Consider the following 10989-nt stretch of genomic DNA (forward strand, 5'->3'; position numbering starts at 1 on the left):
CAGCCTGTTCCAATGTTTAACCACTCTTTCAGTAAAGAAATTTTTCCTCACATCCAATCTAAACCTGCCCTGGCACAACTTGAGGCCATTTCCTCTCGTCCTTTCGCCAGTTACTTGGGAGAAGAGACCGACACCCACCTCGCTACAACCTCCTTTCAGGTAGTTGTAGAGCGCAATGAGGTCTCCCCTCAGCCTCCTTTTCTCCAGGCTAAACAACCCCAGTTCCCTCAGCCGCTCCTCATAAGACTTGTGCTCCAGACCCTTCACTAGCCCCGTTGCCCTTCTCTGGACACGCTCCAACATCTCAAAGTCCTTCTTGCAGTGAGGGGTCCAAAACTGAACACAGTATTCGAGGTGCGGCCGCACCAGTGCCGAGTACACGGGCACGATCACTTCCCTACTCCTGCTGGCCACACTATTTCTGATACAAGCCAGGATGCCATTGGCCTTCTTGGCCGCCTGGGCACACTGCCGGCTCATGTTCAGCCGGCTGTCGACCAACACCCCCAGGTCCTTTTCCGCCAGGCAGCTTTCCAGCCACTCTTCCCCAAGCCTGTAGCGCTGCATGGGGTTGTTGTGGCCGAAGTGCAGGACCCGGCACTTGGCCTTGTTGAATCTCATACAGTCGGCCTCGGCCCATCGCTCCAGCCTGTCCAGGTCCCTCTGCAAGAAGTCACACAGAGAAAGCAAGTAAGTAGAGAAAAGCCCTTAGCTCCATCCCATGACTATTGAATACATTTTTCACGTTCTGATGAGGTGAAGACTAGAAAGCAAGTAGCTTGAAGAGGCATAATGTGCTATGACAGAGAGCAGAGTATTGGAGCAGAGGTATCTCACCGAAGAACGGTGAGTTAAACTCCCCGTTTTCTTTGTGCACTTCACTGTGAATCTGTCACCTTTCTCATCCAGTGTTTATTCAGAAATTCTCATTTTGTCCTTTCCTCACATAATTCAAGCTGACTTTCTGGTATAGATAGCGGTTATCCTTTCTGTCACTGGGTTGGCATGACTGCAAATCACCAACCATATCTACAAATTGACCAACTCAGTTACCACAACATAGCTGAGGTTCAATGCCTTTTTTTGCAAATAGAAAGCTCTGACTTCTAGGAATGTCAGTTTAGTACTTCCAAAATTACATGGTTGGCATTATAAAAATTCAGATTCTTACACACATTATTTTTCCTTGTATACGTATAAAGTGTGTCTTCAGGTTTAAAGGCAGTGTTATCTTCTGCTGCACCCGTTTCTGGTGGGAATTTGTGTGTGTTGTCTTTTTCCTATCCCTTTTTCCATCTTCCACCTCCCTGAAAATCTGGACCGTCTGGTCCTGTCAAGAGACCCACGGGACCTATTAATTTCATAGGTCAGAGGCCAGGCCAGTTTTGCACAGCTGAGAAGGAGAAGGCTCAAATTCAGATATCTCACAGGAATGTAAGCCAAAGCCAAAATGGATGACATTTTTCTTGCACTGTGTAAAAAAATGTTAGCACCAAGACTAGTGTGGCAGGAATACAAGAGATTGCAGGAATGTTATATAGGGTATAAAGTATAAGAAGCTTATTAACAGCCTTGATTTGTTGTTGCTTTCCAGGCGGAAGTCCCTCACTGAGGGAACAGTGACCTTATAGAGGTACCTTTATTTGGTGTGCTAGTCATCAGGCCTGTAACCTCTGAAAAAAGCAGCTCTGAAAGCCAGTGACCATGTTACTATGGTGCTCCAGATGCATTCTCTACACTTCGGATTGTGATGACAAAATTGCTTGAATAAATCCGTGTATGTAATTTCCTGCTCACATGTGCACGAAGTAAGATCTATGCCCACCACTCCTGCTATTGCCTTTAAGGATGCAGCATGGTCCTCTTGTTTTCCTCAGTTCTTTCCCATCACAGTTTGAAGGCTTCAGCTATGCTCACTAACAAACTTCTTCCATCACTGATTGAACCAGACCAACTTACATATGCTGAAAATCGGGTGCTTTTTCCAAAACACATTACTGTGATGGAAGACATGTTTGCTTTATGACCTCCCATTTCCTTTTGGCTTAACCTCTCCGTCTCACCGCTCATGTTTAATATTTCAATGACGCATTTGCCTGCAGAATCTCCATTTCACAGTTTATGGAAAGTCTCATCTGATTTCACTCAGAAAATCTCTCCACAGGTGAAAATGCTGTACCAGAAAAGCAAAAGCTGCACCAGCAGAGATTACAGGAGTGCATGAGAATTAGTGATAGCAGGACTAGTAATTCACACCAGAGAACCGAAACCTTTTTACCTTGGCCCATTCCAAAGCAAGCTGCCTTTAAAGGCACGAAGGAAGAAAAATGAAGGGCATGCTATCAGAAGGTTTGCCAAATACACAGACCTCCCCACTTCTCCCAATAGGTCACATCCTTTGGAAGCTACTGCCTGAGGTGGCCTGCTCTTGTCCCATTCAAGCCCTGATCTTTACATCAACACTGTATCATGGTCAATCAACTGACTACAGAGCTTTAAATTCATACTATTGAAAAGATCATGTCTGTTCAGCTTCTTGACCACCACATCTCAGAAGTTTCAAGCACTTTTTGCACTAGTTGAAGATGATTCTGGCAATCAAATGGTCTGATTTTCTCTAGCTTAGTTCTCAGATAACTGCAAAGCAAAATGCTGGAGAAGTAAGTTTCTTTAACTTACGGAAGGGAGAGTTCTTTATCTTCAGGTGCATCTGATCCACAAAAAAACACAAGTCTGTTCTGATTTCCAGGTTTTGGCTTAGATCCTCAAAGGTATTTTTAGGGATCTAATTGAAGTCTTGCAATTTTTCAGCAGGTGATTCAGGAAAAAAATAAATATGGTGACTACAATCCTCACATCATCATCATCATAAGTTAGATCTAGGAAACAGTAAACCCAGAAGTTTATCTGAGCTTCTCCCCACTCTGAAGGTGCAGGCTGCTCAGGACTTTGTATTAAGGGTCCAGCTCATCTGGAGTTGTTCCTTCTTTAAGGTCCAAACCCCGTATTCCTGTCAGTTTGCTCTACACCTCCAGAAGAGCCCAGCCAGTACGGAATACAGATCTCTGGGACACAGGGAGAGTTAAGGCTATCTGGACATAGTCCTGGGTGCTTCAACACACCTGGGGGATGGGTCCCTTAACGCAGCACATGCTTTAGCTCCAATGGCTGGAGGTTCGGTCCCTAGAGGCAGTGATTATCACAGCCCAGTCTACTGTATCTGCTACAGAAAAGAATAGAGGATTGGGTTTTTATTTGCCTAGATTGCTAAAACCATACTCAAAAACTTAAATTTCAAGCAAGTTGAGCCTTTCTTTTCAGAGATGACAAGATTTAGCTTTGGGGCAAAACCAGCACCAACCTGAAATGTGTCAGGCAGTATGTGGTGAATTCAGCACTCCAACCCATCAGCTCTAACTCATGTGCTTAATTCTGTTTTTCTGAAGCTCCCTGACAGTGGCTGGCCCCCCGGACCAACAGCACAGCCTGCCAGCCACAGCCTCAGACCTCCTTTCTTTGACGTTCACATCTCCCATCTGGCACTGAAAGCACAGATCTAAATGTGTGGTTTTGTCCTGGCAGAGGCTCCGGCGTGCCAGGCATTTGGCTTAGAGCTCTTCTCATTGCAGCCACTGATATGGATGCAGGGGGGAGAGCGTCGGGGTGGCGGGAAACCGGCCTGTGCCAAACAGAGAGCAAGCAAGGAACTGGGATGTGAATAAGAGGGGCCTGTGGGTACTATGATAATTTTTTTTTAAGTTTATGTAGCTCCTTTTAACTGAAGAATTTAGAGAGATTTTTTGGCCAGATCAGCTTTTCACAGAGAAAAGTAGTTAAGATACCAGTTTTAGATCTCTCAGGAGATCTGAACGCCTTATGGGATGAAGCCCTAAATCTGTCAACAGGCAATGCTAGATAAGGAGTGGTCCTGCAGAGCTATTCCCAAACCATACCCATTCTCGCTCCACGGCCCCTTCCTGCGCTTGCTTGTTTCCAGGAATTACTGGCCTGCTGTTGAGAAATGTGGCTTCGCTCTGGTTCCCATCGCGGCCATGAAAGAAGCGGGGGCATCCGCATCCACATGCGCATTCATCCAGGGAGAGGAGCTTCCCCTCACACCTGCTGTGTGGCACAAAGGACCCAGAGCCCGGTGGGGGGCACGGCCCCTCACCCGGCCTCCCTCCCTCCCTCCCTCCCTCGGCTGAGGCAAACAAGTGAACAAAAGCGGGGACTTTCTCTCCCCTCTGCCTCAATACTGATGTCAGGGCCAAGAAGGAGGCAGTGAGCTCTCCTCTTTCCCCTCTCTCCTGCTCTCCGGTCCCACTCGGGACCATGCTATGTGAGCAGTCCTGCCTCCCATCTGACAAGAAAGATTTACACCGGGGCTTCAGATCCGATCACTCACTGCCACAATCCACAGCCTTAGCCCACTTGCCTTTTACTTTTTTTGGCCCCTGTCATCAAAATTCTTAAGACCCCTTACTTTTAAAATTCCTAAATACCTTTGAAGTGCTGGCCTTCAGTGTTGCAGCTTGCTATCTTAATGGGAGGGCAAACTACCAGGCGAAACTCAGGTCAGCCTAATACACTTCATTTCCCTAAGCTCCCTCCACAGCTAGGGAGGAGACAAGCCCTTCATGACATCTTTCAGATTTGCTAAATTAGCCTTCTACTCTGAATCACCTTCTGAATAGACTTGTCATGCTCCATTGACTACAGAGGGAGCCTAAGGACAACCTCTGAGATTAACCTTCCACCTCACACACAGGGATGGTGGGTACTTAGCATTGACAAACTGCATAAAAGGTTTTGAATCAAAGGTGTTAACTGAGACCGTATTACTAAACTACAGTACAAAGCACAATAACGACTGTTAAATTGTTGTTGTCGTTGCTACTAATAACAACAGCAAATAAGGTATATTTCTGGGTTTAAGATTAGAGTGTTTTTCATCTCCCTTGATGAAACGCATCTACTCCAGGGACCCGTAGCATAAATGCTGCAAAGCAGGAAGGTGGCTGCCTTTTCCATTGTTTTTTCTTCCTCTAAGAGCTTGTCATTCTGCCTTTATTGTACCACTTTATTGTGACCCTTACGTTAAGGTTGCAGAGCACTTACTTACTCTTTTGGGTACACACTGCACTGAAAGAAAATTTACTGGTCTTTTTCGTCCCATGCTGGTAGATAGAGCAGTAGCTTATTTAGGGAGCTTTCCTGATAAGACAGCAAGTAGCAGTGATGATACACAGGCCCAGTTCAAATTCAACTACTTATAAAACAGTCTTTATCACACGGAGCGTATGTTTTGTCTTTGCGACACTCAGTTGTGCAGGCGGCTTGATGGACCCCTGTCATCAAAGGAGGACAATAGCAAAGAGAACAAATGTACTTCACTCCCAGCTAAGGATAAATGGAGACCTGGTCCAGCCACTCTTTGGGCTTTTACACTGGGAAGTGTCCTGTTGAATCAGTAGGACTATCTGCAGCACGTAAAGCACAGCAGTCATGTAAATTGTTACAGGACTGAGATATTATATATTTTAGGATCTTTATACGTTATATCATGAGTCTGAAGACTTTTCTCCAGGCTCAAAATGGGCCAATTCACATTCAGAATATATCCAAAATCAGGTCCTGAATTAAACATAAATCTTTTTTAGTATATCTTGTCAGAAGACAAGAGGAGAAATCTCTGGCTTTCCTTGCAGCTAGTTCCATCAACTGCCCAGGTAATCCTATTTTTGGGACAGGACTCTCCAGCACCTCAGTCTGGGCCCTTTTTTATGTCTTTCTCTGACACATGTACCTGTTATTTTGTTGTGTTGATCTTTACACCAGGGATTCTATTCCCACCTTCCAAAATCACTTCTCCTCAACATTTCTTCCCAAAACTCCCAACCCCACAGAAGTTTGGAGACTACAACAGTGACTCCATGCAATTGCAGACATCACGGACACGTCCCTTCCCAGGTAATCACTTACTCCCCGAGTTCTGGGTCAGCAGTATGTGGCCTAAGCAAAGCAGTGAGTGGAAGAAAGGAAGAAAGCAAGCAAGCAGGGAAGAAAGAAAAAGAAAGAGGGAGAAAAGCCAATAGGGATAATATTGCCCTGTGTTACATCCCTTCGGCCACTACCTCTACCACAAATGCTTTGAGGAGAAAGTGAAGGTCAGTCCATTCTTGCAGCTGGAGATTCCCTTTGTATCAAGCACATCCCCAGGCAGCCACTTCATCACACTGAGGCCCACTGTGCACCTTGGAGCGACACCAACTGCACTTGACTGAAGTTGAGTATCTAGGTCCCATGAGCATCTGTAGTGCTATGTAATGAATAATAGAAATACAAGAATTAATGTAAAAAAAAAGCTAAAGTTTTTCAGAAAAAAAAATGTTAATTAGTTGGGTGCAGAACTCTTTTATTATGAACGGTAGGTTTTTGAAGTTGTGTATCAGGGTAAAAAACAAAACAAAACAAAATAACAGCCCGTATTTCAAAATGCAATAGTATGCAAGTTAATTATCATTGTTACAGAAAGGTCTTTTCCTTTCCTCCATCCCCAGTATACTACATTTTTCTTTTACTCTGCCTCCAGAACCTCCAGTAACAAACACTTAGCAACTGCCAAATAGGTATCAATTAACTGAAAACATTTATCATACTATATATGGTTTGGTGGTTGGTTTTTTTTGAAGAAGGATTCTTTCTTGTGTTCTGGTCTTGAGAGGCATTATCTACTGAACAGAACAAAAAAACAGTTACTGACCTTTTCAGATCCAAGCTCTCATCTTTTGCTCCTGGGGTAGAAACGGAGGGAAGCAGCAAATTAAAAGGACTACAGTGTAACTAAGAAAGCAGAAACTGAATAAATACAAATAAAAAATATTCTTTGCCAGTGGAGACAATAGTTTCAACGGTGATTGTGTAGCAATGGAGCCTTCTATAACTCAGGGTACCCAGAAGGGATGGAGATATTGTTCTGTAAAAGAGAGTGTGCGTGTGTGTGTATACACACACGTTTGTGTGTGTGTGCATGTGTATTTATATTTAATGTCAAATCTCATTTGCCCACAAGTCAAGTGTAATGGTCTTTCTTAAGAAACGCTCTCAGTAAACAGTGAAGATTTTGTAACAGACTTGTGTTTTACTATAAGATTACGGGGTTTTTTTCTTCCATTTGGGTTTTTCCAGAGATGATTAGTACAGGTTAAGTAAGATAAACCTAGAGAGGGCCTCTGTGTAGGCGACTTCCCACATCACCGTAAAAGATGACAAGGGACAAAGAGTTGTATTATCACTTTGTGAGAATGCTTCATCTTGAACATGAACAGTTGATTGTGCAAATTCTCTGTTCTCAGTGAAAAGCAGGTGTTGCTCTGTCTTCTACAAGGCAAGGGATGAAGTGAATGTGTCTCTGTGCGTGCGCACACGCGACTATCATGCATTTGAGTATTAATTACAATTCTACCCTGTCCAAGGCCAGAGGGATGATGACGTACAAACAGGTTTTTAACTTCAGCTGTAGTATAGTGCATAGGTTGAGCTCTGGGGTCTTACAGTTCTTCACAGTGGCCTTTGTACTGCTAGTGGTTGCTTTTGCGTGGACCTCCCACCCCACTCACCGCTGGCGGTCCTCCTTGCATCCATAGACCCACTTAATGAACCACCGCTCCCAGAAGTTTGGAGCACAGAGTGGTAGCAGAACTTGGGTCTCTTCTGCACGAAGTCCTCTCAGTTCATATACTCCATATATAACAAAAAGAGCCTATGTAAAGACAGAGGTGGCCTCCTAAGACCCTATTCCATGAAGGCAACCCACCAGAAAAGAGCTGATCTAAAAGCTCTTTGCCAGGCCTGTTTATAGCTTAGTCAGCATTTGGGGACAGAGGTGGGAAGGACAAGAGAAATCAGAGACCTGTGTGCCCTGCATGATGGAGCTTTGGGAGGCTAAGCATGACTAGACACAATCCTCAAGCAGCTCAGGCTTACTGATGAGATGAGGTATCTCCCATGGAAGAACAAGAGCATCTTAAAACTCTCTCATTACTCAGTCACCTAAAAATGTAACTAACTGCTAAGTAGCATATTAAAAAGGAATTAACATTTTTCTTTTGTAATTAAACAATAGCGAGTACTTGGTCTCCTTTCCAATGACAGAATTTAGGTTCCTGAGTCCATTAGTGGTTTGAAGAACGCACTATCAGTTTTCATACCTTACAATCCTTCACTTTCTTCCAAACAATTTCAGAGGCCTGTATAAATCTCCTAGTCTTGCAAACAGTGTGAAGCATCTCCTTTTTTTGGCAGTAAGTGATGGAATGGCTTGGATGGAGTAATTAATTATTCTAACATTTTAACTAATAGTTGGACACAGAAACAAAACCAGGAAAAGTTTTTGGAAAAGAAAGTAGGTTTAGGAAAAAAGGATAATGAAAGAACAGAAAGAAAGGAGAAGAAATTAATATACAATGAGCATTACCTGAATTTCTGTATAATTCTATTTAGTCCATTAATGTAATTTAACTTCTTTGCTCTACTCTTGAGGCTTAATCATCTCTCACCAAACACACACACTCATTAAAGTCACTGTTAAAGTAGAACAGCTGAGCATGACAGGGCTGGGAATAAGGTTTTCCCACTGCTTAGCTGATAGAGTAATTTAAAAAAAAAAAAAATCAAACCCCTCATCTGTAACCCATCATTGTGTCAATATTATACAGGTTGAAATAACTGTATACTGAAACAAGCTGCTTTACAGAACTGATAGGTCTCAGGAATTTGGGGCAGTCAGGCTTCAGTATGCACAAACCAAAGAGCTGTTTTTTACTAGAATCATTTTCTGGCAGATTTTTTTCTACAGACTAAAACTTTTCCTGAATTTACAAAAAAAAAGTGTTTCTGTGACAAGCAACACCTATAGCTGATGGAAAATTAGTACAATAAAGACAGACCACTAAGAATACTTGGAATTAATTTAAGAAACTTCAGAAGTCCCCTACAGTTTCCACAACCAAATGAGAACACCACACTTCTGTGTATTAGTTTATTTAATTCTTTATCGCCACTAAGAGCAAGTAAATTATGTTGATACAATTGGTAAACATATACATTCACTAGAGCCTCCCACAATCCCACAGAGCTAAGGGAAACATTAAGGGATGTTACAGGATTAATGCTTTCATTCTACGATATGGATATATGGCTTTCATACAAGTTTAAAAAAATCAAAAAGGTAACACACTGCTAGCTTACAAAATCAATATACAAACTGGAAAAAAAAAAGGAAAAGGAACAGGAAAAAGAGTAACCCATGAGAAGATACCATATAGCACTGGTTTAATAGATATATACAGAATTAGAAATCCATTGAACACGATATTCAGGCTTTAATCTGTTATTTTGACTTTCATTACTTCTTTCTGTTTAACACCCAAACTACAAGCATCAAGATGATTTCTGTTTTACTTTGTTTTCTCCATCTTTTTTTCCCATTTTCCTCGCTTTTTATTGGCAGAGAACAAGCCTTTTCTGCCTGGGTTTCTGTGTTCACACCTAACTGAAGCAGTACACCCGCTCTGAAGCTTTGAACAAAGCCCTTCCGTGTACTTGGTGCGACAGAAGAGAACATCACTCTGATACCAAGTCCTATCGGCCATTTCGTTGGTATGTGTTTTGCATTTTCCTTCAACATAGCTATCCTTAAACTCATATGCAGGGGAGTGGGAAGAAACCTAGCTCTTCATCCTATATACTACTCTTGTATCCTCGTATAACAACAACACAGGACAAAAAGCTCTTTCACTTCTACTTTATCTTGAAAACATGGCAGCACTAGTTGTGAGACATATTTTGAGCTATAGATGCACTTTTTTATAGAGTTTTGCTTCCCCATATATGGAGATATATATATATGCAGTACGTATGCATGTATATTTAGAGAGCTGCTGTGTCTGATGCTGACATCCTCATTAGGTGGTTTCTAGCTCCAAGCTGCAGCAGTGCTAGCCTGTCACTGCTTCAAGCCCCCTCAGCAACCACAACACACTCTGGACTATCAGAGCCATTTCCTTCAGCTGTAAAAATCTAGATGAACTACGTAATTATAATATGGGAAGTGTAATGAATGACTTAATGAGAAAAGTTAAATAATGTCTTGTTGCCAGGTAGATTAGGGTGAGGGAATTCAAACAGTGTAATTAATTGAATGAAATTGGGTACGGGTAGGACAGCCCTGCAGAGGCTATCCATTTTACTAGCTTTACATCACAGAATTCAGGGCTAAAGCTTGTATAGTCTTTAACTTTGAATGACCTTCTGAAATGGGAATACTTGGAAGCCTCTGTTTTATCTCATCAGTAAATTCATACATTGGACACACGCTTTCAGTTTTGTTTTGGGTTTTGCTTGTTATTGTGGGTTTTTTAAGAAAGGAATAAGAACTCCAGGTACAGTTTTTTCATAGGCAACTCACTCAAAGCCAAGCGATTTAAAGGCTAGGAGATACCGACCGAGTTTTAGCCATCTGGGACCCCAAGACACTCCACATTTAAATGACAAGCTGCAGAAAGGGCAAAAGGATTGCACAGCCCCAACAACGAGATAATGATAGTTGAATATAGTTGAATTCCCATGTTTTCCTTGAAATATCTCATTTCTGCTCAGGTCAGAGTGACGAGGCCACCAGGCAGACTGCCATTTTTGAAGAGTAGCAGAAAGGGAACATTAGGAGAATGATTAGACTTCAGAGTCATTTAGTTTTGGTCCAAAAGCACACAAAGTTTTCTGCTGCTATGGACAAGACTACCTAGACCTTCTCCAAATGCAAACTCCCATGGGGTGGAAGAGGCGCTCTCTGTGCTCTACTTAGCTCAGGCAAGCCTTCCACTATCCCTGAAGCTCTATGCACCATGTCTCTTCCCTTTAATTTGATGGTAAAAGAGGACACAGTGGGAAAGGATGCAGCTTCTTGCCACTGTTTATCTAGCTCAGGTG

The sequence above is a fragment of the Pygoscelis adeliae genome, unplaced genomic scaffold, assembly GCF_000699105.1.
Source record: "Pygoscelis adeliae isolate BGI_AS28 unplaced genomic scaffold, ASM69910v1 Scaffold38, whole genome shotgun sequence".
In the NCBI taxonomy this organism is placed as follows: domain Eukaryota; kingdom Metazoa; phylum Chordata; class Aves; order Sphenisciformes; family Spheniscidae; genus Pygoscelis; species Pygoscelis adeliae.